This window comes from Periplaneta americana, chromosome 15, assembly GCF_040183065.1.
Source record: "Periplaneta americana isolate PAMFEO1 chromosome 15, P.americana_PAMFEO1_priV1, whole genome shotgun sequence".
In the NCBI taxonomy this organism is placed as follows: Eukaryota; Metazoa; Arthropoda; class Insecta; order Blattodea; family Blattidae; genus Periplaneta; species Periplaneta americana.
Window position 1 is genome coordinate 16426958 of NC_091131.1, and position 24852 is coordinate 16451809.

The following is a 24852-nucleotide window of genomic DNA, read 5'->3' on the forward strand; positions in this document are numbered from 1 at the left end:
GCGGCTAGAATGTCAGCAGAATAGTGGTTTAAACCTCTCCCATTTTTTTTTCTCGAAAATCAACTTGTGTTCGCGAATCCCGGATTGAGGCTATCGTGCAACAAGTAAGTCATGGCGGAATACAGGACCGTATCCCGTTCATCTGTAGGGTCATTATTCCCGGAATTAGAGACCGAAATACCATAGGTACCGGATAAAAAGGTGTAGAAATAAGTGCGGCGGATTTGCTGGATTTTCACGGTGGTTATTACTGAGGATACCTGGATGCTGCAGTTAAAAGGGCGGGCCCCTGGTTCGCTTCGTTCTCCTTGTGTAGAAAAATTTCTTTTTTTAAAGGTCAAAATGCCCGATTTTTTAAAATTTGCCCGTCTCTCCTGTCCAAACGCAGGGGGATAGAAAGTTGTCCTTTACACCAGAGATAGAGTTTGAGGAGCTGAATTCAAAGCACTCTTCGGATTTATTCTCACTTCTAGCACTGAGGAATAATGGCGGCTAGAATGTCAGCAGAATAGTGGTTTAAACCCTCCCATTTTTATTTTCGAAATTCAAATTGTGTTCGCGATTCCCGGTTTGAGGCTATCGTGTAACAAGTAAGTCAAGGGGGAATACAGGACCGTATCCCGTTCCTCGCTATTGTCATTATTCCCGGAATTAGAGACCGAAATACCATAGGTACCGGAAAAAAAAAGTGTAGAAAAAAGTGCGGCGGATTTGCTGGATTTTCTCGGCGGTTATTACTGAGGATACCTGTATGCTACAGTAAAAAGTCAGGCCCCTGGTTCGCTTCGTTCTCCTTGTGTAGAAAAATTTCTTTTTTTAAAGGTCAAAATGCCCGATTTTTAAAATTTGCCCGTCTCTCCTGTCCAAACGCAGGGGGATAGAAAGTTGTCCTTTACACCAGAGATAGAGTTTGAGGAGCTGAATTCAAAGCACTCTTCGGATTTATTCTCACTTCAAGCACTGAGGAATTATGGCGGCTAGAATGTCGGCAGAATAGTGGTTTAAACCCTTCCCATTTTTTTTTCGAAAATCAACTTGTGTTCGCGATTCCCGGTTTGAGGCTATCGTGTAACAAGTAAGTCAAGGGGGAATACAGGACCGAATCCCGTTCCTCGGTAGGGTCATTATTCCCGGAATTAGAGACCGAAATACCATTGGTACCGGAAAAAAAAAAGTGTAGAAAAAAGTGCGGCGGATTTGCTGGATTTTCACGGTGGTTATTACTGAGGATACCTGGATGCTACAGCTAAAAGGGCGGGCCCCTGGTTCGCTTCGTTCTCCTTGTGTAGAAAAATTTCTTTTTTGGAAGGTCAAAATGCCCGATTTTTTAAATTTTGCCGGTCTCTCCTGTCCAAACGCACGGGGATAGAAAGTTGTCCTTTACACCAGAGATAGAGTTTGAGGAGCTGAATTCAACGCACTCTTCGGCTTTATTGTCACTTCAAGCACTGAGGAATTATGGCGGCTAGAATGTCGGCAGAATAGTGGTTTAAACCCTTCCCATTTTTTTTTCGAAAATCAACTTGTGTTCGCGATTCCCGGTTTGAGGCTATCGTGTAACAAGTAAGTCAAGGGGGAATACAGGACCGTATCCCGTTCCTCGGTAGAGTCATTATTCCCGGAATTAGAGACCGAAATACCATTGGTACCGGAAGAAAAAGTGTAGAAAAAAGTGCGGCGGATTTGCTGGATTTTCACGGTGGTTATTACTGAGGATACCTGGATGCTACAGCTAAAAGGGCGGGCCCCTGGTTCGCTTCGTTCTCCTTGTGTAGAAAAATTTCTTTTTTGGAAGGTCAAAATGCCCGATTTTTGAAATTTTGCCGGTCTCTCCTGTCCAAACGCACGGGGATAGAAAGTTGTCCTTTACACCAGACATAGAGTTTGAGGAGCTGAATTCAACGCACTCTTCGGCTTTATTGTCACTTCAAGCACTGAGGAATTATGGCGGCTAGAATGTCGGCAGAATAGTGGTTTAAACCCTTCCCATTTTTTTTTCGAAAATCAACTTGTGTTCGCGATTCCCGGTTTGAGGCTATCGTGTAACAAGTAAGTCAAGGGGGAATACAGGACCGTATCCCGTTCCTCGGTAGAGTCATTATTCCCGGAATTAGAGACCGAAATACCATTGGTACCGGGAAAAAAAGTGTAGAAAAAAGTGCGGCGGATTTGCTGGATTTTCACGGTGGTTATTACTGAGGATACCTGGATGCTACAGCTAAAAGGGCGGGCCCCTGGTTCGCTTCGTTCTCCTTGTGTCGAAAAATTTCTTTTTTGGAAGGTCAAAATGCCCGATTTTTGAAATTTTGCCGGTCTCTCCTGTCCAAACGCTCGGGGATAGAAAGTTGTCCTTTACACCATAGATAGAGTCTGAGGAGCTGAATTCAACGCACTCTTCGGCTTTATTGTCACTTCTAGCACTGAGGAATTATGGCGGCTAGAATGTCGGCAGAATAGTGGTTTAAACCCTTCCCATTTTTTTTTCGAAAATCAACTTGTTTTCGCGATTCCCGGTCTGAGGCTATCGTGTAACAAGTAAGTCAAGGGGGAATACAGGACCGTATCCCGTTCCTCGGTAGGGTCATTATTCCCGGAATTAGAGACCGAAATACCATTGGTACCGGAAAAAAAAGTGTAGAAAAAAGTGCGGCGGATTTGCTGGATTTTCACGGTGGTTATTACTGAGGATACCTGGATGCTACAGCTAAAAGGGCAGGCCCCTGGTTCGCTTCGTTCTCCTTGTGTAGAAAAATTTCTTTTTTGGAAGGTTAAAATGCCCGATTTTTGAAATTTTGCCGGTCTCTCCTGTCCAAACGCACGGGGATAGAAAGTTGTCCTTTACACCAGAGATATAGTTTGAGGAGCTGAATTCAACGCACTCTTCGGCTTTATTGTTACTTCAAGCACTGAGGAATTATGGCGGCTAGAATGTCGGCAGAATAGTGGTTTAAACCCCTCCCATTTTTTTTTCGAAAATCAACTTGTGTTCGCGATTCCCGTTTTGAGGCTATCGTGTAACAAGTAAGTCAAGGGGGAATACAGGACCGTATCCCGTTAAACGGTAGAGTCATTATTCCCGGAATTAGAGACCGAAATACCATTGGTACCGGAAAAAAAATTGTAGAAAAAAGTGCGGCGGATTTGCTGGATTTTCACGGTGGTTATTACTGAGGATACCTGGATGCTACAGCTAAAAGGGCGGGCCCCTGGTTCGCTTCGTTCTCCTTGTGTAGAAAAATTTCTTTTTTGGAAGGTCAAAATGCCCGATTTTTGAAATTTTGCCGGTCTCTCCTGTCCAAACGCACGGGGATAGAAAGTTGTCCTTTACACCAGACATAGTTTTTGAGGAGCTGAATTCAACGCACTCTTCGGCTTTATTATCACTTCAAGCACTGAGGAATTATGGCGGCTAGAATGTCCCATTTTTTTTTCGAAAATCAACTTGTGTTCGCGATTCCCGGTTTGAGGCTATCGTGTAACAAGTAAGTCAAAGGGAATACAGGACCGTATCCCGTTCCTCGGTAGGGTCATTATTCCCGGAATTAGAGACCGAAATACCATTGGTACCGGGAAAAAAAGTGTAGAAAAAAGTGCGGCGGATTTGCTGGATTTTCACGGTGGTTATTACTGAGGATACCTGGATGCTACAGCTAAAAGGGCGGGCCCCTGGTTCGCTTCGTTCTCCTTGTGTAGAAAAATTTCTTTTTTGGAAGGTCAAAATGCCCGACTTTTTAAATTTTGCCGATCTCTCCTGTCCAAACGCACGGGGATAGAAAGTTGTCCTTTACACCAGAGATAGAGTTTGAGGAGCTGAATTCAACGCACTCTTCGGCTTTATTGTCACTTCTAGCACTGAGGAATTATGGCGGCTAGAATGTCGGCAGAATAGTGGTTTAAACCCTTCCCATTTTTTTTTCGAAAATCAACTTGTGTTCGCGATTCCCGGTTTGAGGCTATCGTGTAACAAGTAAGTCAAGGGGGAATACAGGACCGTATCCCGTTCCTCGGTAGGGTCATTATTCCCGGAATTAGAGACCGAAATACCATTGGTACCGGAAAAAAAAGTGTAGAAAAAAGTGCGGCGGATTTGCTGGATTTTCACGGTGGTTATTACTGAGGATACCTGGATGCTACAGCTAAAAGGGCGGGCCCCTGGTTCGCTTCGTTCTCCTTGTGTAGAAAAATTTCTTTTTTGGAAGGTCAAAATGCCCGATTTTTGAAATTTTGCCGGTCTCTCCTGTCCAAACGCACGGGGATAGAAAATTGTCCTTTACACCAGAGATAGAGTTTGAGGAGCTGAATTCAACGCACTCTTCGGCTTTATTATCTCTTCAAGCACTGAGGAATTATGGCGGCTAGAATGTCGGCAGAATAGTGGTCATTCCCATTTTTTTTTCGAAAATCAACTTGTGTTCGCGATTCCCGGTTTGAGGCTATCGTGTAACAAGTAAGTCAAGGGGGAATACAGGACCGTATCCCGTTCCTCGGAAGGGTCATTATTCCCGGAATTAGAGACCGAAATACCATTGGTACCGGAAAAAAAAGTGTAGAAAAAAGTGCGGCGGATTTGCTGGATTTTCACGGTGGTTATTACTGAGGATACCTGGATGCTACAGCTAAAAGGGCAGGCCCCTGGTTCGCTTCGTTCTCCTTGTGTAGAAAAATTTCTTTTTTGGAAGGTCAAAATGCCCGATTTTTGAAATTTTGCCGGTCTCTCCTGTCCAAACGCACGGGGATAGAAAGTTGTCCTTTACACCAGAGATATAGTTTGAGGAGCTGAATTCAACGCACTCTTCGGCTTTATTGTCACTTCAAGCACTGAGGAATTATGGCGGCTAGAATGTCGGCAGAATAGTGGTTTAAACCCTTCCCATTTTTTTTTCGAAAATCAACTTGTGTTCGCGATTCCCGGTTTGAGGCTATCGTGTAACAAGTAAGACAAGGGGGAATACAGGACCGTATCCCGTTCCTCGGTAGGGTCATTATTCCCGGAATTAGAGACCGAATTACCATTGGTACCGGAAAAAAAAGTGTAGAAAAAAGTGCGGCGGATTTGCTGGATTTTCACGGTGGTTATTACTGAGGATACCTGGATGCTGCAGCTAAAAGGGCGGGCCCCTGGTTCGCTTCGTTCTCCTTGTGTAGAAAAATTTCTTTTTTGGAAGGTCAAAATGCCCGATTTTTGAAATTTTGCCGGTCTCTCCTGTCCAAACGCACGGGGATAGAAAATTGTCCTTTACACCAGAGATAGAGTTTGAGGAGCTGAATTCAACGCACTCTTCGGCTTTATTGTCACTTCAAGCACTGAGGAATTATGGCGGCTAGAATGTCGGCAGAATCAACTTGTGTTCGCGATTCCCGGTTTGAGGCTATCGTGTAACAAGTAAGTCAAGGGGGAATACAGGACCGTATCCCGTTCCTCGGTAGGGTCATTATTCCCGGAATTAGAGACCGAAATACCATTGGTACCGGAAAAAAAAGTGTAGAAAAAAGTGCGGCGGATTTGCTATATTTTCACGGTGGTTATTACTGAGGATACCTGGATGCTACAGCTAAAAGAGCAGGCCCCTGGTTCGCTTCGTTCTCCTTGTGTAGAAAAATTTCTTTTTTGGAAGGTCAAAATGCCCGATTTTTGAAATTTTGCCGGTCTCTCCTGTCCAAACGCACGGGGATAGAAAGTTGTCCTTTACACCAGAGATATAGTTTGAGGAGCTGAATTCAACGCACTCTTCGGCTTCATTGTCACTTCAAGCACTGAGGAATTATGGCGGCTAGAATGTCGGCAGAATAGTGGTTTAAACCCTTCCCATTTTTTTTTTTTCGAAAATCAACTTGTGTTCGCGATTCCCGGTTTGAGGATATCGTGTAACAAGTAAGTCAAGGGGGAATACAGCACCGTATCCCGTTCCTCGGTAGAGTCATTATTCCCGGAATTAGAGACCGAAATACCATTGGTACCGGAAAAAAAAGTGTAGAAAAAAGTGCGGCGGATTTGCTGGATTTTCACGGTGGTTATTACTGAGGATACCTGGATGCTACAGCTAAAAGGGCGGGCCCCTGGTTCGCTTCGTTCTCCTTGTGTAGAAAAATTTCTTTTTGGAAGGTCAAAATGCCCGATTTTTGAAATTTTGCCGGTCTCTCCTGTCCAAACGCACGGGGATAGAAAGTTGTCCTTTACACCAGAGATAGAGTTTGAGGAGCTGAATTCAACGCACTCTTCGGCTTTATTATCACTTTAAGCACTGAGGAATTATGGCGGCTAGAATGTCCCATTTTTTTTTCGAAAATCAACTTGTGTTCGCGATTCCCGGTTTGAGGCTATCGTGTAACAAGTAAGTCAAGGGGGAATACAGGACCGTATCCCGTTCCTCGGTAGGGTCATTATTCCCGGAATTAGAGACCGAAATACCATTGGTACCGGAAAAAAAAGTGTAGAAAAAAGTGCGGCGGATTTGCTGGATTTTCACGGTGGTTATTACTGAGGATACCTGGATGCTACAGCTAAAAGGGCGGGCCCCTGGTTCGCTTCGTTCTCCTTGTGTAGAAAAATTTCTTTTTTGGAAGGTCAAAATGCCCGATTTTTGAAATTTTGCCGGTCTCTCCTGTCCAAACGCACGGGGATAGAAAGTTGTCCTTTACACCAGAGATAGAGTTTCAGGAGCTGAATTCAACGCACTCTTCGGCTTTATTGTCACTTCAAGCACTGAGGAATTATGGCGGCTAGAATGTCGGCAGAATAGTGGTTTAAACCCCTCCCATTTTTTTTTCGAAAATCAACTTGTGTTCGCGATTCCCGGTTTGAGGCTATCGTGTAACAAGTAAGTCAAGGGGGAATACAGGACCGTATCCCGTTCCTCGGTAGGGTCATTATTCCCGGAATTAGAGACCGAAATACCATTGGTACCGGAAAAAAAAAGTGTAGAAAAAAGTGCGGCGGATTTGCTGGATTTTCACGGTGGTTATTACTGAGGATACCTGGATGCTACAGCTAAAAGGGCGGGCCCCTGTTTCGCTTCGTTCTCCTTGTGTAGAAAAATTTCTTTTTTGGAAGGTCAAAATGCCCGATTTTTGAAATTTTGCCGGTCTCTCCTGTCCAAACGCACGGGGATAGAAAGTTGTCCTTTACACCAGAGATAGAGTTTGAGGAGCTGAATTCAACGCACTCTTCGGCTTTATTGTCACTTCAAGCACTGAGGAATTATGGCGGCTAGAATGTCGGCAGAATAGTGGTTTAAACCCTTCCCATTTTTTTTTCGAAAATCAACTTGTGTTCGCGATTCCCGGTTTGAGGCTATCGTGTAACAAGTAAGTCAAGGGGGAATACAGGACCGTCTCCCGTTCCTCGGTAGAGTCATTATTCCCGGAATTAGAGACCGAAATACCATTGGTACCGGAAAAAAAAGTGTAGAAAAAAGTACGGCGGATTTGCTGGATTTTCACGGTGGTAATTACTGAGGATACCTGGATGCTACAGCTAAAAGGGCGGGCCCCTGGTTCGCTTCGTTCTCCTTGTGTAGAAAAATTTCTATTTTGGAAGGTCAAAATGCCCGATTTTTGAAATTTTGCCGGTCTCCCCTGTCCAAACGCACGGGGATAGAAAGTTGTCCTTTACACCAGAGATAGAGTTTGAGGAGCTGAATTCAACGCACTCTTCGGCTTTATTGGCACTTCTAGCACTGAGGAATTATGGCGGCTAGAATGTCGGCAGAATAGTGGTTTAAACCCTTCCCATTTTTTTTTTTCGAAAATCAACTTGTGTTCGCGATTCCCGGTTTGAGGCTATCGTGTAACAAGTAAGTCAAGGGGGAATACAGAACCGTATCCCGTTCCTCGGAAGGGTCATTATTCCCGGAATTAGAGACCGAAATACCATTGGTACCGGAAAAAAAAGTGTAGAAAAAAGTGCGGCGGATTTGCTGGATTTTCACGGTGGTTATTACTGAGGATACCTGGATGCTACAGCTAAAAGGGCAGGCCCCTGGTTCGCTTCGTTCTCCTTGTGTAGAAAAATTTCTTTTTTGGAAGGTCAAAATGCCCGATTTTTGAAATTTTGCCGGTCTCTCCTGTCCAAACGCACGGGGATAGAAAGTTGTCCTTTACACCAGAGATATAGTTTGAGGAGCTGAATTCAACGCACTCTTCGGCTTTATTGTCACTTCAAGCACTGAGGAATTATGGCGGCTAGAATGTCGGCAGAATAGTGGTTTAAACCCTTCCCATTTTTTTTTCGAAAATCAACTTGTGTTCGCGATTCCCGGTTTGAGGCTATCGTGTAACAAGTAAGACAAGGGGGAATACAGGACCGTATCCCGTTCCTCGGTAGGGTCATTATTCCCGGAATTAGAGACCGAATTACCATTGGTACCGGAAAAAAAAGTGTAGAAAAAAGTGCGGCGGATTTGCTGGATTTTCACGGTGGTTATTACTGAGGATACCTGGATGCTACAGCTAAAAGGGCGGGCCCCTGGTTCGCTTCGTTCTCCTTGTGTAGAAAAATTTCTTTTTTGGAAGGTCAAAATGCCCGATTTTTGAAATTTTGCCGGTCTCTCCTGTCCAAACGCACGGGGATAGAAAATTGTCCTTTACACCAGAGATAGAGTTTGAGGAGCTGAATTCAACGCACTCTTCGGCTTTATTGTCACTTCAAGCACTGAGGAATTATGGCGGCTAGAATGTCGGCAGAATCAACTTGTGTTCGCGATTCCCGGTTTGAGGCTATCGTGTAACAAGTAAGTCAAGGGGGAATACAGGACCGTATCCCGTTCCTCGGTAGGGTCATTATTCCCGGAATTAGAGACCGAAATACCATTGGTACCGGAAAAAAAAGTGTAGAAAAAAGTGCGGCGGATTTGCTATATTTTCACGGTGGTTATTACTGAGGATACCTGGATGCTACAGCTAAAAGAGCAGGCCCCTGGTTCGCTTCGTTCTCCTTGTGTAGAAAAATTTCTTTTTTGGAAGGTCAAAATGCCCGATTTTTGAAATTTTGCCGGTCTCTCCTGTCCAAACGCACGGGGATAGAAAGTTGTCCTTTACACCAGAGATATAGTTTGAGGAGCTGAATTCAACGCACTCTTCGGCTTCATTGTCACTTCAAGCACTGAGGAATTATGGCGGCTAGAATGTCGGCAGAATAGTGGTTTAAACCCTTCCCATTTTTTTTTTCGAAAATCAACTTGTGTTCGCGATTCCCGGTTTGAGGATATCGTGTAACAAGTAAGTCAAGGGGGAATACAGCACCGTATCCCGTTCCTCGGTAGAGTCATTATTCCCGGAATTAGAGACCGAAATACCATTGGTACCGGAAAAAAAAGTGTAGAAAAAAGTGCGGCGGATTTGCTGGATTTTCACGGTGGTTATTACTGAGGATACCTGGATGCTACAGCTAAAAGGGCGGGCCCCTGGTTCGCTTCGTTCTCCTTGTGTAGAAAAATTTCTTTTTGGAAGGTCAAAATGCCCGATTTTTGAAATTTTGCCGGTCTCTCCTGTCCAAACGCACGGGGATAGAAAGTTGTCCTTTACACCAGAGATAGAGTTTGAGGAGCTGAATTCAACGCACTCTTCGGCTTTATTATCACTTTAAGCACTGAGGAATTATGGCGGCTAGAATGTCCCATTTTTTTTTCGAAAATCAACTTGTGTTCGCGATTCCCGGTTTGAGGCTATCGTGTAACAAGTAAGTCAAGGGGGAATACAGGACCGTATCCCGTTCCTCGGTAGGGTCATTATTCCCGGAATTAGAGACCGAAATACCATTGGTACCGGAAAAAAAAGTGTAGAAAAAAGTGCGGCGGATTTGCTGGATTTTCACGGTGGTTATTACTGAGGATACCTGGATGCTACAGCTAAAAGGGCGGGCCCCTGGTTCGCTTCGTTCTCCTTGTGTAGAAAAATTTCTTTTTTGGAAGGTCAAAATGCCCGATTTTTGAAATTTTGCCGGTCTCTCCTGTCCAAACGCACGGGGATAGAAAGTTGTCCTTTACACCAGAGATAGAGTTTCAGGAGCTGAATTCAACGCACTCTTCGGCTTTATTGTCACTTCAAGCACTGAGGAATTATGGCGGCTAGAATGTCGGCAGAATAGTGGTTTAAACCCTTCCCATTTTTTTTTCGAAAATCAACTTGTGTTCGCGATTCCCGGTTTGAGGCTATCGTGTAACAAGTAAGTCAAGGGGGAATACAGGACCGTATCCCGTTCCTCGGTAGGGTCATTATTCCCGGAATTAGAGACCGAAACACCATTGGTACCGGAAAAAAAAAGTGTAGAAAAAAGTGCGGCGGATTTGCTGGATTTTCACGGTGGTTATTACTGAGGATACCTGGATGCTACAGCTAAAAGGGCGGGCCCCTGTTTCGCTTCGTTCTCCTTGTGTAGAAAAATTTCTTTTTTGGAAGGTCAAAATGCCCGATTTTTGAAATTTTGCCGGTCTCTCCTGTCCAAACGCACGGGGATAGAAAGTTGTCCTTTACACCAGAGATAGAGTTTGAGGAGCTGAATTCAACGCACTCTTCGGCTTTATTGTCACTTCAAGCACTGAGGAATTATGGCGGCTAGAATGTCGGCAGAATAGTGGTTTAAACCCTTCCCATTTTTTTTTCGAAAATCAACTTGTGTTCGCGATTCCCGGTTTGAGGCTATCGTGTAACAAGTAAGTCAAGGGGGAATACAGGACCGTATCCCGTTCCTCGGTAGAGTCATTATTCCCGGAATTAGAGACCGAAATACCATTGGTACCGGAAAAAAAAGTGTAGAAAAAAGTACGGCGGATTTGCTGGATTTTCACGGTGGTAATTACTGAGGATACCTGGATGCTACAGCTAAAAGGGCGGGCCCCTGGTTCGCTTCGTTCTCCTTGTGTAGAAAAATTTCTATTTTGGAAGGTCAAAATGCCCGATTTTTGAAATTTTGCCGGTCTCCCCTGTCCAAACGCACGGGGATAGAAAGTTGTCCTTTACACCAGAGATAGAGTTTGAGGAGCTGAATTCAACGCACTCTTCGGCTTTATTGGCACTTCTAGCACTGAGGAATTATGGCGGCTAGAATGTCGGCAGAATAGTGGTTTAAACCCTTCCCATTTTTTTTTTTCGAAAATCAACTTGTGTTCGCGATTCCCGGTTTGAGGCTATCGTGTAACAAGTAAGTCAAGGGGGAATACAGGACCGTATCCCGTTCCTCGGTAGGGTCATTATTCCCGGAATTAGAGACCGAAATACCATTGGTACCGGAAAAAAAAGTGTAGAAAAAAGTGCGGCGGATTTGCTGGATTTTCACGGTGGTTATTACTGAGGATACATGGATGCTACAGCTAAAAGGGCAGGCCCCTGGTTCGCTTCGTTCTCCTTGTGTAGAAAAATTTCTTTTTTGGAAGGTCAAAATGCCCGATTTTTGAAATTTTGCCGGTCTCTCCTGTCCAAACGCACGGGGATAGAAAGTTGTCCTTTACACCAGAGCTAGAGTTTGAGGAGCTGAATTCAACGCACTCTTCGGCTTTATTGTCACTTCAAGCACTGAGGAATTATGGCGGCTAGAATGTCGGCAGAATAGTGGTTTAAACCCTTCCCATTTTTTTTTCGAAAATCAACTTGTGTTCGCGATTCCCGTTTTGAGGCTATCGTGTAACAAGTAAGTCAAGGGGGAATACAGGACCGTATCCCGTTCCTCGGTAGGGTCATTATTCCCGGAATTAGAGACCGAAATACCATTGGTACCGGAAGAAAAAGTGTAGAAAAAAGTGCGGCGGATATGCTGGATTTTCACGGTGGTTATTACTGAGGATACCTGGATGCTACAGCTAAAAGGGCGGGCCCCTGGTTCGCTTCGTTCTCCTTGTGTAGAAAAATTTCTTTTTTGGAAGGTCAAAATGCCCGATTTTTGAAATTTTGCCGGTCTCTCCTGTCCAAACGCACGGGGATAGAAAGTTGTCCTTTACACCAGAGATAGAGTTTGAGGAGCTGAATTCAACGCACTCTTCGGCTTTATTGTCACTTCAAGCACTGAGGAATTATGGCGGCTAGAATGTAGGCAGAATAGTGGTTTAAACCCTTCCCATTTTTTTTTTCGAAAATCAACTTGTGTTCGCGATTCCCGGTTTGAGGCTATCGTGTAACAAGTAAGTCAAGGGGGAATACAGGACCGTATCCCGTTCCTCGGTAGGGTCATTATTCCCGGAATTAGAGACCGAAATACCATTGGTACCGGAAAAAAAAGTGTAGAAAAAAGTGCGGCGGATTTGCTGGATTTTCACGGTGGTTATTACTGAGGATACCTGGATGCTACAGCCAAGAGGGCGGGCCCCTGGTTCGCTTCGTTCTCCTTGTGTAGAAAAATTTCTTTTCTGGAAGGTCAAAATGCCCGATTTTTTAAATTTTGCCGGTCTCTCCTGTCCAAACGCACGGGGATAGAAAGTTGTCCTTTACACCAGAGATAGAGTTTCAGGAGCTGAATTCAACGCACTCTTCGGCTTTATTGTCACTTCAAGCACTGAGGAATTATGGCGGCTAGAATGTCCCATTTTTTTTTCGAAAATCAACTTGTGTTCGCGATTCCCGGTTTGAGGCTATCGTGTAACAAGTAAGTCAAGGGGGAATACAGGACCGTATCCCGTTCCTCGGTAGGGTCATTATTCCCGGAATTAGAGACCGAAATACCATTGGTACCGGAAAAAAAAGTGTAGAAAAAAGTGCGGCGGATTTGCTGGATTTTCACGGTGGTTATTACTGAGGATACCTGGATGCTACAGCTAAAAGGGCGGGCCCCTGGTTCGCTTCGTTCTCCTTGTGTAGAAAAATTTCTTTTTTGGAAGGTCAAAATGCCCGATTTTTGAAATTTTGCCGGTCTCTCCTGTCCAAACGCACGGGGATAGAAAGTTGTCCTTTACACCAGAGATAGAGTTTGAGGAGCTGAATTCAACGCACTCTTCGGCTTTATTGTCACTTCAAGCACTGAGGAATTATGGCGGCTAGAATGTCGGCAGAATAGTGGTTTAAACCCTTCCCATTTTTTTTTCGAAAATCAACTTGTGTTCGCGATTCCCGGTTTGAGGCTATCGTGGAACAAGTAAGTCAAGGGGGAATACAGGACCGTATCCCGTTCCTCGGTATGGTCATTATTCCCGCAATTAGAGACTGAAATACCATAGGTACCGGAAAAAAAGGTGTAGAAAAAAGTGCGGCGGATTTGCTGGATTTTCACGGTGGTTAATACTGAGGATACCTGGATGCTACAGTTAAAAGGGCGGGCCACTGTTTCGCTTCGTTGTCCTTGTGTAGAAAAATTTCCTTTGGAAGGTCAAAATGCCCGATTTTTTAAATTTTGCCGGTCTCTCCTGTCCAAAAGCACGGGGATAGAAAGTTGTCCTTTACACCAGAGACAGAGTTTGAGGAGCTGAATTCAACGCAATCTTCGGCTTTATTCTCACTTGAAGCACTGAGGAATTATGGCGGGTGGAATTTCGGCAGAATTGTGGTTTAAACCCTTCCCATTTTTTTTTTCGAAAATCAACTTGTGTTCGCAATTCCCTCTTTGAGGCTATCGTGTAACAAGTGAGTCAAGGGGGATTACAGGACCGTATTCCGTTCCTCGGTAGGGTCAGTATTCCCGGAATTAGAGACGGAAATACCATAGGTACCGGAAAAAAAAGTGTAGAAGAAAGTGCAGCGGATTTGCGGGATTTTCACGGTGGTTATTACTGAGGATACCTGGATGCTACAGTTAAAAGGGCGGGCCCCTGGTTCGCTTCGTTGTCCTTGTGTAGAAAAATTTCTGTTTTGGAAGGTCAAAATGCCCGATTTTTGGAATTTTGCCGGTCTCTCCTGTCCAAACGCACGGGGATAGAACGTTGTCCTTTAAACCAGAGATAGAGTTTGAGGAGCTGAATTCAACGCAATCTTCGGCTTTGATCTCACTTGAAGCACTGAGGAATAATGGCGGGTGGAATTTCGGCAGAATTGTGGTTTAAACTCTGCCCATTTTTTTTTCGAAAATCAACTTGTGTTCGCAATTCCCTCTTTGAGGCTATCGTGTAACAAGTAATTCAAGGGGGATTACAGGACCGTATTCCGTTCCTCCGTAGGGTCATTATTCCCGGAATTAGAGACTGAAATACCATAGGTAACGGAAAAAAAAGGGTAGAAAAAAGTGCAGCAGATTTGCTGGATTCTGACGGTGGTTATTACTGAGGATACCTGGATGCTACTGCTAAAAGGGCGGGTCCCTGGTTCGCTTCGTTCTCCTTGCCTAGAAAAATTTCTTTTTTGGAAGGTAAAAATGCCCGATTTTTGAAATTTTGCCGGCCTTTCCTGTACAAACGCACGGGGATAGAAACTTGTCCTTTACACCAGAGATAGAGTTTGAGGAGCTGAATTCAACGCACTCTTCGGCTTTATTCTCACTTGAAGCCCTGAGGAATTATGGCGGCTAGAATGTCGGCAACAACTTGTGTTCGCGATTACCGGTGTGAGGCTATCGTGTAACAAGTAAGTCAAGGGGGAACAAAGGACCGTATCCCGTTCCTCGGTAGGGTCATTATTCCCGGAATTAGAGACCGAAATACCATAGGTACCGGAAAAAAAGTATAGAAAAAAGTGCGGCGGATTTGCTGGATTTTCACGGTGGTTATTACTGAGGATACCTGAATGCTACAGTTAAAAGAGCGGGCCGCTGGTTAGCTTCGTTCTATTTGTGTAGAAAAATTTCTTATTTGGAAGGTCAAAATGCCCGGTTTTTGAAATTTTGCCGGTCTCTCCTGTCCAAACGCACGGGGATAGAAAATTGTCCTTTACACCAGAGATAGAGTTTGAGGAGCTGAATTCAACGCACTCTTCAACTTTATTCTCACTTGAAGCACTGAGAAATTATGGCGGCTAGAATGTCGACAGAATAGTGGTTTAAACCCTTCCAATTTTTTTTTTTCGAAAATCAACTTGTGTTCGCGATTCCCTGTTTGAGGCTATCGTGGAACAAGTAAGTCAAGGGGGAATGCAGGACCGTATCCCGTTCCTCGGTATTGTCATTATTCCCGGAATTAGAGACCGAAATACCATAGGTAACGGAAGAAAAAGTGTAGAAAAATGTGCTGCGGATTTGCTGGATTTTCACGGTGGTTATTACTGAGGATACCTGGATGCTACAGTTAAAAGGGGGGGCCCCTGGTTTGCTTCGTTCTCCTTGTGTAGAAAAATTTATTTTTTGGAAGGTCAAAAGGCCCGATTTTTGAAATTTTGCCGGTCTCTCCTGTCGAAACGCACGGGGATAGAAAGTTGTCCTTTACACCAGACATAGAGTTTGAGGAGCTGAATTGAACGCAATCTTCGGCTTTATTCTCACTTGAAGCACTGAGGAATTATGACGGGTGGAATTTCGGCAGAATTGTGGTTTAAACCCTTTCCCATTTTTTTTTTCGAAAATCAACTTGTGTTCGCAATTCCCTCTTTGAGGCTGTCGTGTAACAAGTGAGTGAAGGGGGATTACAGGGCCGTATTCCGTTCCTCGGTAGGGTCATTATTCCCGGAATTAGAGACTGAAATACCATAGGTAACGGAAAAAAAAAAGGTAGAAAAAAGTGCAGCAGATTTGCTGGATTCTCACGGTGGTTATTACTGAGGATACCTGGATGCTACTGCTAAAAGGGCGGGTCCCTGGTTCGCTTCGTTCTCCTTGCGTAGAAAAATATCTTTTTTGGAAGGTAAAAATGCCCGATTTTTTAAATTTGCCGGCCTTTCCTGTACAAACGCACGGGGATAGAAAGTTGTCCTTTACACCAGAGATAGAGTTTGAGGAGCTGAATTCAACGCACTCTTCGGCTTTATTCTCACTTGAAGCCCTGAGGAATTATGGCGGCTAGAATGTCGGCATCAACTTGTGTTCGCGATTACCTGTTTGAGGCTATCGTGTAACAAGTAAGTCAAGGGGGAACAAAGGACCGTATCCCGTTCCTCGGTAGGGTCATTATTCCCGGAATTAGAGACCGAAATACCATAGGTATCGGAAAAAAAGTGTAGAAAAAAGTGCGGCGGATTTGCTGGATTTTCACGGTGGTTATTACTGAGGATACCTGAATGCTACAGTTAAAAGAGCGGGCCGCTGGTTAGCTTCGTTCTATTTGTGTAGAAAAATTTCTTTTTTGGAAGGTCAAAATGCCCGGTTTTTGAAATTTTGCCGTTCTCTCCTGTCAAAACGCACGGGGATAGAAAGTTGTCATTTACACCAGAGATAGAGGTTCAGGAGCTGAATTCAAAGTACTCTTTGGCTATATTCTCACTACAAGCACTGAGAAATGATGGCGGCTAGAATGTCGGCAGAATAGTGGTATATTGGTATTTCCTTGCAATTTTTTTTCGAAAATCAACTTGTGATCTCGATTCCCGGTTTGAGGCTATCGTGTAACAAGTAAGTCAAAGGGTAATACAGGACCGTATCCCGTTCCTCGGTAGGGTCATTATTCCCGGAATTAGAGTCCGAAATACCATAGGTACCGGAAAAAAAAATGTAGAAAAGAGTGCGGCGGATTTGCTGGATTTTCACGGTGGTTATTACTGAGGATACCTGGATGCTACAGTTAAAAGGGCGGGCCCCTGGTACGCTTCGTTGTCCTTGTGTAGAAAAATTTCTTTTTTGGAAGGTCAAAATACCCGATTTTTGGAATTTTGCCGGTCTCTCCTGTCCAAACGCACGGGGATAGAAAGTTGTCCTTTAAACCAGAGATAGAGTTTGAGGAGCTGAATTCAACGCAATCTTCGGCTTTATTCTCACTTGAAGCACTGAGGAATTATGGCGGGTAGAATTTCGGCAGAATTGTTGTTCAAACCCTTCTTATTTTTTTTTTCGAAAATCAACTTGTGTTCGCGATTCCCGGTTTGAGGCTATCGTGGAACATGTAAGTCAAGGGGGAATACAGGACCATATCCCGTTCCTCGGTATGGTCATTATTCCCGCAATTAGAGACTGAAATACCATAGGTACCGGAAAAAAAGGTGTAGAAAAAAGTGCGGCGGATTTGCTGGATTTTCACGGTGGTTATTACTAAGGATACCTGGATGCTACAGTTAAAAGGGCGGGCCCCTGGTTCGCTTCGTTCTCCTTGTGTAGAAAAATTTCTTTTTTGGAAGGTCAAAATGCCCGATTTTTGGAATTTTGCCGATCTCTCCTGTCCAAACGCACGGAGATAGAAAGTTGTCCTTTAAACCAGAGATAGAGTTTGAGGAGCTGAATTCAACGCAATCTTCGGTTTTATTCTCACTTGAAGCACTGAGGAATTATGGTGGGTAGAATGTCAGCAGAATAGTGGTTTAAACCCCTCCTATTTTTTTTTTCGAAATTCAACTTGTGTTCGCGATTCCCGGTTTGAGGCTATCGTGTAACAAGTAAGTCAAGGGGGAATACAGGACCGTATCCCGTTCCTCGGTATTGTCATTATTCCCGGAAATAGAGACCGAAATACCATAGGTACGGGAAAAAAAAAAGTGTAGAAAAAGGTGCGGCGGATTTGCTGGATTTTCTCGGTGGTTATTACTGAGGATACCTGTATGCTACAGTAAAAAGGCAGGCCCCTGGTTCGCTTCGTTCTCGTTGTGTAGAAAAATTTCTATTTTGGAAGGTCAAAATGCCCGATTTTAGGAATTTTGCCGGTCTCTCCTGTCCAAACGCACGGGGATAGAAAGTTGTCCTTTGCACCAGAGATAGAGTTTGAGGAGCTGAATTCAAAGCACTCTTCGGCTTTATTCTCACTTCAAGCTCTGAGGAATAATGGCGGCTAGAATGTCAGCAGAATAGTGGTTTAAACCCTTCCCATTTTTTTTTCGAAAATCAACTTTTGTTCGCGATTCCCGGTTTGAGGCTATCGTGTAACAAGTAAGTCAAGGGGGAATACAGGACCGTATCCCGTTCCTTGGTTGGGTCATTATTCCCAGGATTAGAGACCGAAATACCATAAGTAAAGGAAAAAAAAGTGTAGAAAAAAGTGCGGCGGATTTGCTGTATTTTCACCGTGGTTACTACTGAGGATACTTGGATGCTACAGTTAAAAGGGCGGGCCCCTGTTTCGCTTCGTTCTCCTTGTGTAGAAAAATTTCTTTTTTGGTAGGTCAAAATGCCCGATTTTTGAAATTTTGCCGGTCTCTCCTGTCCAAACGCACGGGGATAGAAAGTTGTCCTTTACACCAGAGATAGAGTTTGAGGTGCTGAATTCAAAGCACTCTTCGGCTCTATTCTCACTTCAAGCTCTGAGGAATAATGGCGGCTAGAATGTCAGCAGAATAGTGGTTTAAACCTCTCCCATTTTTTTTTCTCGAAAATCAACTTGTGTTCGCGAATCCCGGTTTGAGGCTATCGTGTAACAAGTAAGACGAGGGGGAATACAGGACCGTATCCCGTTCCTCGGTATGGTCATTATTCCCGGAATTGGAGACCGAAATACCATAGGTACCGGAAAAAAAGGTGTAGAAAAAAGTGCGGCGGATTTGCTGGATTTTCACGGTGGTTATTACTGAGGATACCTGGATGCTACAGTTAAAAGGGCGGGCCCCTGTTTCGCTTCGTTCTACTTGTGTAGAAAAATTTCTTTTTTGGTAGGTCAAAATGCCCGATTTTTGAAATTTTGCCGGTCTCTCCTGTCCAAACGCACGGGGATAGAAAGTTGTCCTTTACACCAGAGATAGAGTTTGAGGTGCTGAATTCAAAGCACTCTTCGGCTCTATTCTCACTTCAAGCTCTGAGGAATAATGGCGGCTAGAATGTCAGCAGAATAGTGGTTTAAACCTCTCCTATTTTTTTTTCTCGAAAATCAACTTGTGTTCGCGAATCCCGGTTTGAGGCTATCGTGCAACAAGTAAGTCATGGCGGAATACAGGACCGTATCCCGTTCATCTGTAGGGTCATTATTCCCGGAATTAGAGACCGAAATAGCATAGGTACCGGAAAAAAAGTTGTAGAAATAAGTGCGGCGGATTTGCTGGATTTTCACGGTGGTTATTACTGAGGATACCTGGATGCTGCAGTTAAAAGGGCGGGCCCCTGGTTCGCTTCGTTCTCCTTGTGTAGAAAAATTTCTGTTTTTAAAGGTCAAAATGCCCGATTTTTTAAAATTTGCCCGTCTCTCCTGTCCAAACGCAGGGGGATAGAAAGTTGTCCTTTACACCAGAGATAGAGTTTGAGGAGCTGAATTCAAAGCACTCTTCGGATTTATTCTTACTTCAAGCACTGAGGAATAATGGCGGCTAGAATGTCAGCAGAATAGTGGTTTAAACCCTCCCATTTTTATTTTCGAAATTCAAATTGTGTTCGCGATTCCCGGTTTGAGGCTATCGTGTAACAAGTAAGTCAAGGGGGAATACAGGACCGTATCCCGTTCCTCGCTATTGTCATTATTCCCGGAATTAGAGACCGAAATACCATAGGTACCGGAAAAAAAAAGTGTAGAAAAAAGTGCGGCGGATTTGCTGGATTTTCTCGGCGGTTATTACTGAGGATACCTGTATGCTACAGTAAAAAGTCAGGCCCCTGGTTCGCTTCGTTCTCCTTGTGTAGAAAAATTTCTTTTTTTAAAGGTCAAAATGCCCGATTTTTTAAAATTTGCCCGTCTCTCCTGTCCAAACGCAGGGGGATAGAAAGTTGTCCTTTACACCAGAGATAGAGTTTGAGGAGCTGAATTCAAAGCACTCTTCGGATTTATTCTCACTTCAAGCACTGAGGAATTATGGCGGCTAGAATGTCGGCATGTCCCATTTTTTTTTCGAAAATCAACTTGTGTTCGCGATTCCCGGTTTGAGGCTATCGTGTAACAAGTAAGTCAAGGGGGAATACAGGACCGAATCCCGTTCCTCGGTAGGGTCATTATTCCCGGAATTAGAGACCGAAATACCATTGGTACCGGAAAAAAAAAGTGTAGAAAAAAGTGCGGCGGATTTGCTGGATTTTCACGGTGGTTATTACTGAGGATACCTGGATGCTACAGCTAAAAGGGCGGGCCCCTGGTTCGCTTCGTTCTCCTTGTGTAGAAAAATTTCTTTTTTGGAAGGTCAAAATGCCCGATTTTTTAAATTTTGCCGGTCTCTCCTGTCCAAACGCTCGGGGATAGAAAGTTGTCCTTTACACCAGAGATAGAGTTTGAGGAGTTGAATTCAACGCACTCTTCGGCTTTATTGTCACTTCAAGCACTGAGGAATTATGGCGGCTAGAATGTCGGCAGAATAGTGGTTTAAACCCTTCCCATTTTTTTTTTCGAAAATCAACTTGTGTTCGCGATTCCCGGTTTGAGGCTATCGTGTAACAAGTAAGTCAAGGGGGAATACAGGACCGTATCCCGTTCCTCGGTAGGGTCATTATTCCCGGAATTAGAGACCGAAATACCATTGGTACCGGGAAAAAAAGTGTAGAAAAAAGTGCGGCGGATTTGCTGGATTTTCACGGTGGTTATTACTGAGGATACCTGGATGCTACAGCTAAAAGGGCGGGCCCCTGGTTCGCTTCGTTCTCCTTGTGTCGAAAAATTTCTTTTTTGGAAGGTCAAAATGCCCGATTTTTGAAATTTTGCCGGTCTCTCCTGTCCAAACGCACGGGGATAGAAAGTTGTCCTTTACACCAGAGATAGAGTCTGAGGAGCTGAATTCAACGCACTCTTCGGCTTTATTGTCACTTCTAGCACTGAGGAATTATGGCGGCTAGAATGTCGGCAGAATAGTGGTTTAAACCCTTCCCATTTTTTTTTCGAAAATCAACTTGTGTTCGCGATTCCCGGTCTGAGGCTATCGTGTAACAAGTAAGTCAAGGGGGAATACAGGACCGTATCCCGTTCCTCGGTAGGGTCATTATTCCCGGAATTAGAGACCGAAATACCATTGGTACCGGAAAAAAAAGTGTAGAAAAAAGTGCGGCGGATTTGCTGGATTTTCACGGTGGTTATTACTGAGGATACCTGGATGCTACAGCTAAAAGGGCAGGCCCCTGGTTCGCTTCGTTCTCCTTGTGTAGAAAAATTTCTTTTTTGGAAGGTTAAAATGCCCGATTTTTGAAATTTTGCCGGTCTCTCCTGTCCAAACGCACGGGGATAGAAAGTTGTCCTTTACACCAGACATAGAGTTTGAGGAGCTGAATTCAACGCACTCTTCGGCTTTATTATCACTTCAAGCACTGAGGAATTATGGCGGCTAGAATGTCCCATTTTTTTTTCGAAAATCAACTTGTGTTCGCGATTCCCGGTTTGAGGCTATCGTGTAACAAGTAAGTCAAAGGGAATACAGGACCGTATCCCGTTCCTCGGTAGGGTCATTATTCCCGGAATTAGAGACCGAAATACCATTGGTACCGGGAAAAAAAGTGTAGAAAAAAGTGCGGCGGATTTGCTGGATTTTCACGGTGGTTATTACTGAGGATACCTGGATGCTACAGCTAAAAGGGCGGGCCCCTGGTTCGCTTCGTTCTCCTTGTGTAGAAAAATTTCTTTTTTGGAAGGTCAAAATGCCCGATTTTTGAAATTTTGCCGGTCTCTCCTGTCCAAACGCACGGGGATAGAAAGTTGTCCTTTACACCAGAGATAGAGTTTGAGGAGCTGAATTCAACGCACTCTTCGGCTTTATTGTCACTTCTAGCACTGAGGAATTATGGCGGCTAGAATGTCGGCAGAATAGTGGTTTAAACCCTTCCCATTTTTTTTTCGAAAATCAACTTGTGTTCGCGATTCCCGGTTTGAGGCTATCGTGTAACAAGTAAGTCAAGGGGGAATACAGGACCGTATCCCGTTCCTCGGTAGGGTCATTATTCCCGGAATTAGAGACCGAAATACCATTGGTACCGGAAAAAAAAGTGTAGAAAAAAGTGCGGCGGATTTGCTGGATTTTCACGGTGGTTATTACTGAGGATACCTGGATGCTACAGCTAAAAGGGCGGGCCCCTGGTTCGCTTCGTTCTCCTTGTGTAGAAAAATTTCTTTTTTGGAAGGTCAAAATGCCCGATTTTTGAAATTTTGCCGGTCTCTCCTGTCCAAACGCACGGGGATAGAAAATTGTCCTTTACACCAGAGATAGAGTTTGAGGAGCTGAATTCAACGCACTCTTCGGCTTTATTATCTCTTCAAGCACTGAGGAATTATGGCGGCTAGAATGTCGGCAGAATAGTGGTCATTCCCATTTTTTTTTCGAAAATCAACTTGTGTTCGCGATTCCCGGTTTGAGGCTATCGTGTAACAAGTAAGTCAAGGGGGAATACAGGACCGTATCCCGTTCCTCGGAAGGGTCATTATTCCCGGAATTAGAGACCGAAATACCATTGGTACCGGAAAAAAAAGTGTAGAAAAAAGTGCGGCGGATTTGCTGGATTTTCACGGTGGTTATTACTGAGGATACCTGGATGCTACAGCTAAAAGGGCGGGCCCCTGGTTCGCTTCGTTCTCCTTGTGTAGAAAAATTTCTTTTTTGGAAGGTCAAAATGCCCGATTTTTGAAATTTTGCCGGTCTCTCCTGTCCAAACGCACGGGGATAGAAAATTGTCCTTTACACCAGAGATAGAGTTTGAGGAGCTGAATTCAACGCACTCTTCGGCTTTATTGTCACTTCAAGCACTGAGGAATTATGGCGGCTAGAATGTCGGCAGAATCAACTTGTGTTCGCGATTCCCGGTTTGAGGCTATCGTGTAACAAGTAAGTCAAGGGGGAATACAGGACCGTATCCCGTTCCTCGGTAGGGTCATTATTCCCGGAATTAGAGACCGAAATACCATTGGTACCGGAAAAAAAAGTGTAGAAAAAAGTGCGGCGGATTTGCTATATTTTCACGGTGGTTATTACTGAGGATACCTGGATGCTACAGCTAAAAGAGCAGGCCCCTGGTTCGCTTCGTTCTCCTTGTGTAGAAAAATTTCTTTTTTGGAAGGTCAAAATGCCCGATTTTTGAAATTTTGCCGGTCTCTCCTGTCCAAACGCACGGGGATAGAAAGTTGTCCTTTACACCAGAGATATAGTTTGAGGAGCTGAATTCAACGCACTCTTCGGCTTCATTGTCACTTCAAGCACTGAGGAATTATGGCGGCTAGAATGTCGGCAGAATAGTGGTTTAAACCCTTCCCATTTTTTTTTTCGAAAATCAACTTGTGTTCGCGATTCCCGGTTTGAGGATATCGTGTAACAAGTAAGTCAAGGGGGAATACAGCACCGTATCCCGTTCCTCGGTAGAGTCATTATTCCCGGAATTAGAGACCGAAATACCATTGGTACCGGAAAAAAAAGTGTAGAAAAAAGTGCGGCGGATTTGCTGGATTTTCACGGTGGTTATTACTGAGGATACCTGGATGCTACAGCTAAAAGGGCGGGCCCCTGGTTCGCTTCGTTCTCCTTGTGTAGAAAAATTTCTTTTTGGAAGGTCAAAATGCCCGATTTTTGAAATTTTGCCGGTCTCTCCTGTCCAAACGCACGGGGATAGAAAGTTGTCCTTTACACCAGAGATAGAGTTTGAGGAGCTGAATTCAACGCACTCTTCGGCTTTATTATCACTTTAAGCACTGAGGAATTATGGCGGCTAGAATGTCCCATTTTTTTTTTCGAAAATCAACTTGTGTTCGCGATTCCCGGTTTGAGGCTATCGTGTAACAAGTAAGTCAAGGGGGAATACAGGACCGTATCCCGTTCCTCGGTAGGGTCATTATTCCCGGAATTAGAGACCGAAATACCATTGGTACCGGAAAAAAAAGTGTAGAAAAAAGTGCGGCGGATTTGCTGGATTTTCACGGTGGTTATTACTGAGGATACCTGGATGCTACAGCTAAAAGGGCGGGCCCCTGGTTCGCTTCGTTCTCCTTGTGTAGAAAAATTTCTTTTTTGGAAGGTCAAAATGCCCGATTTTTGAAATTTTGCCGGTCCCTCCTGTCCAAACGCACGGGGATAGAAAGTTGTCCTTTACACCAGAGATAGAGTTTCAGGAGCTGAATTCAACGCACTCTTCGGCTTTATTGTCACTTCAAGCACTGAGGAATTATGGCGGCTAGAATGTCGGCAGAATAGTGGTTTAAACCCTTCCCATTTTTTTTTCGAAAATCAACTTGTGTTCGCGATTCCCGGTTTGAGGCTATCGTGTAACAAGTAAGTCAAGGGGGAATACAGGACCGTATCCCGTTCCTCGGTAGGGTCATTATTCCCGGAATTAGAGACCGAAATACCATTGGTACCGGAAAAAAAAAGTGTAGAAAAAAGTGCGGCGGATTTGCTGGATTTTCACGGTGGTTATTACTGAGGATACCTGGATGCTACAGCTAAAAGGGCGGGCCCCTGTTTCGCTTCGTTCTCCTTGTGTAGAAAAATTTCTTTTTTGGAAGGTCAAAATGCCCGATTTTTGAAATTTTGCCGGTCTCTCCTGTCCAAACGCACGGGGATAGAAAGTTGTCCTTTACACCAGAGATAGAGTTTGAGGAGCTGAATTCAACGCACTCTTCGGCTTTATTGTCACTTCAAGCACTGAGGAATTATGGCGGCTAGAATGTCGGCAGAATAGTGGTTTAAACCCTTCCCATTTTTTTTTCGAAAATCAACTTGTGTTCGCGATTCCCGGTTTGAGGCTATCGTGTAACAAGTAAGTCAAGGGGGAATACAGGACCGTATCCCGTTCCTCGGTAGAGTCATTATTCCCGGAATTAGAGACCGAAATACCATTGGTACCGGAAAAAAAAGTGTAGAAAAAAGTACGGCGGATTTGCTGGATTTTCACGGTGGTAATTACTGAGGATACCTGGATGCTACAGCTAAAAGGGCGGGCCCCTGGTTCGCTTCGTTCTCCTTGTGTAGAAAAATTTCTATTTTGGAAGGTCAAAATGCCCGATTTTTGAAATTTTGCCGGTCTCCCCTGTCCAAACGCACGGGGATAGAAAGTTGTCC

At 44.3% G+C, this 24852-nt stretch overlaps 1 long non-coding RNA gene across 2 annotated transcripts in view; it reads left to right on the top strand.

Annotated features, from left to right (window-relative positions):
* LOC138715617 (uncharacterized) overlaps nt 1–24852 on the top strand; it is a 511884-nt gene that overhangs the window by 42349 nt on the left and 444683 nt on the right. The gene's annotated exons all lie outside the window — the stretch shown is intronic.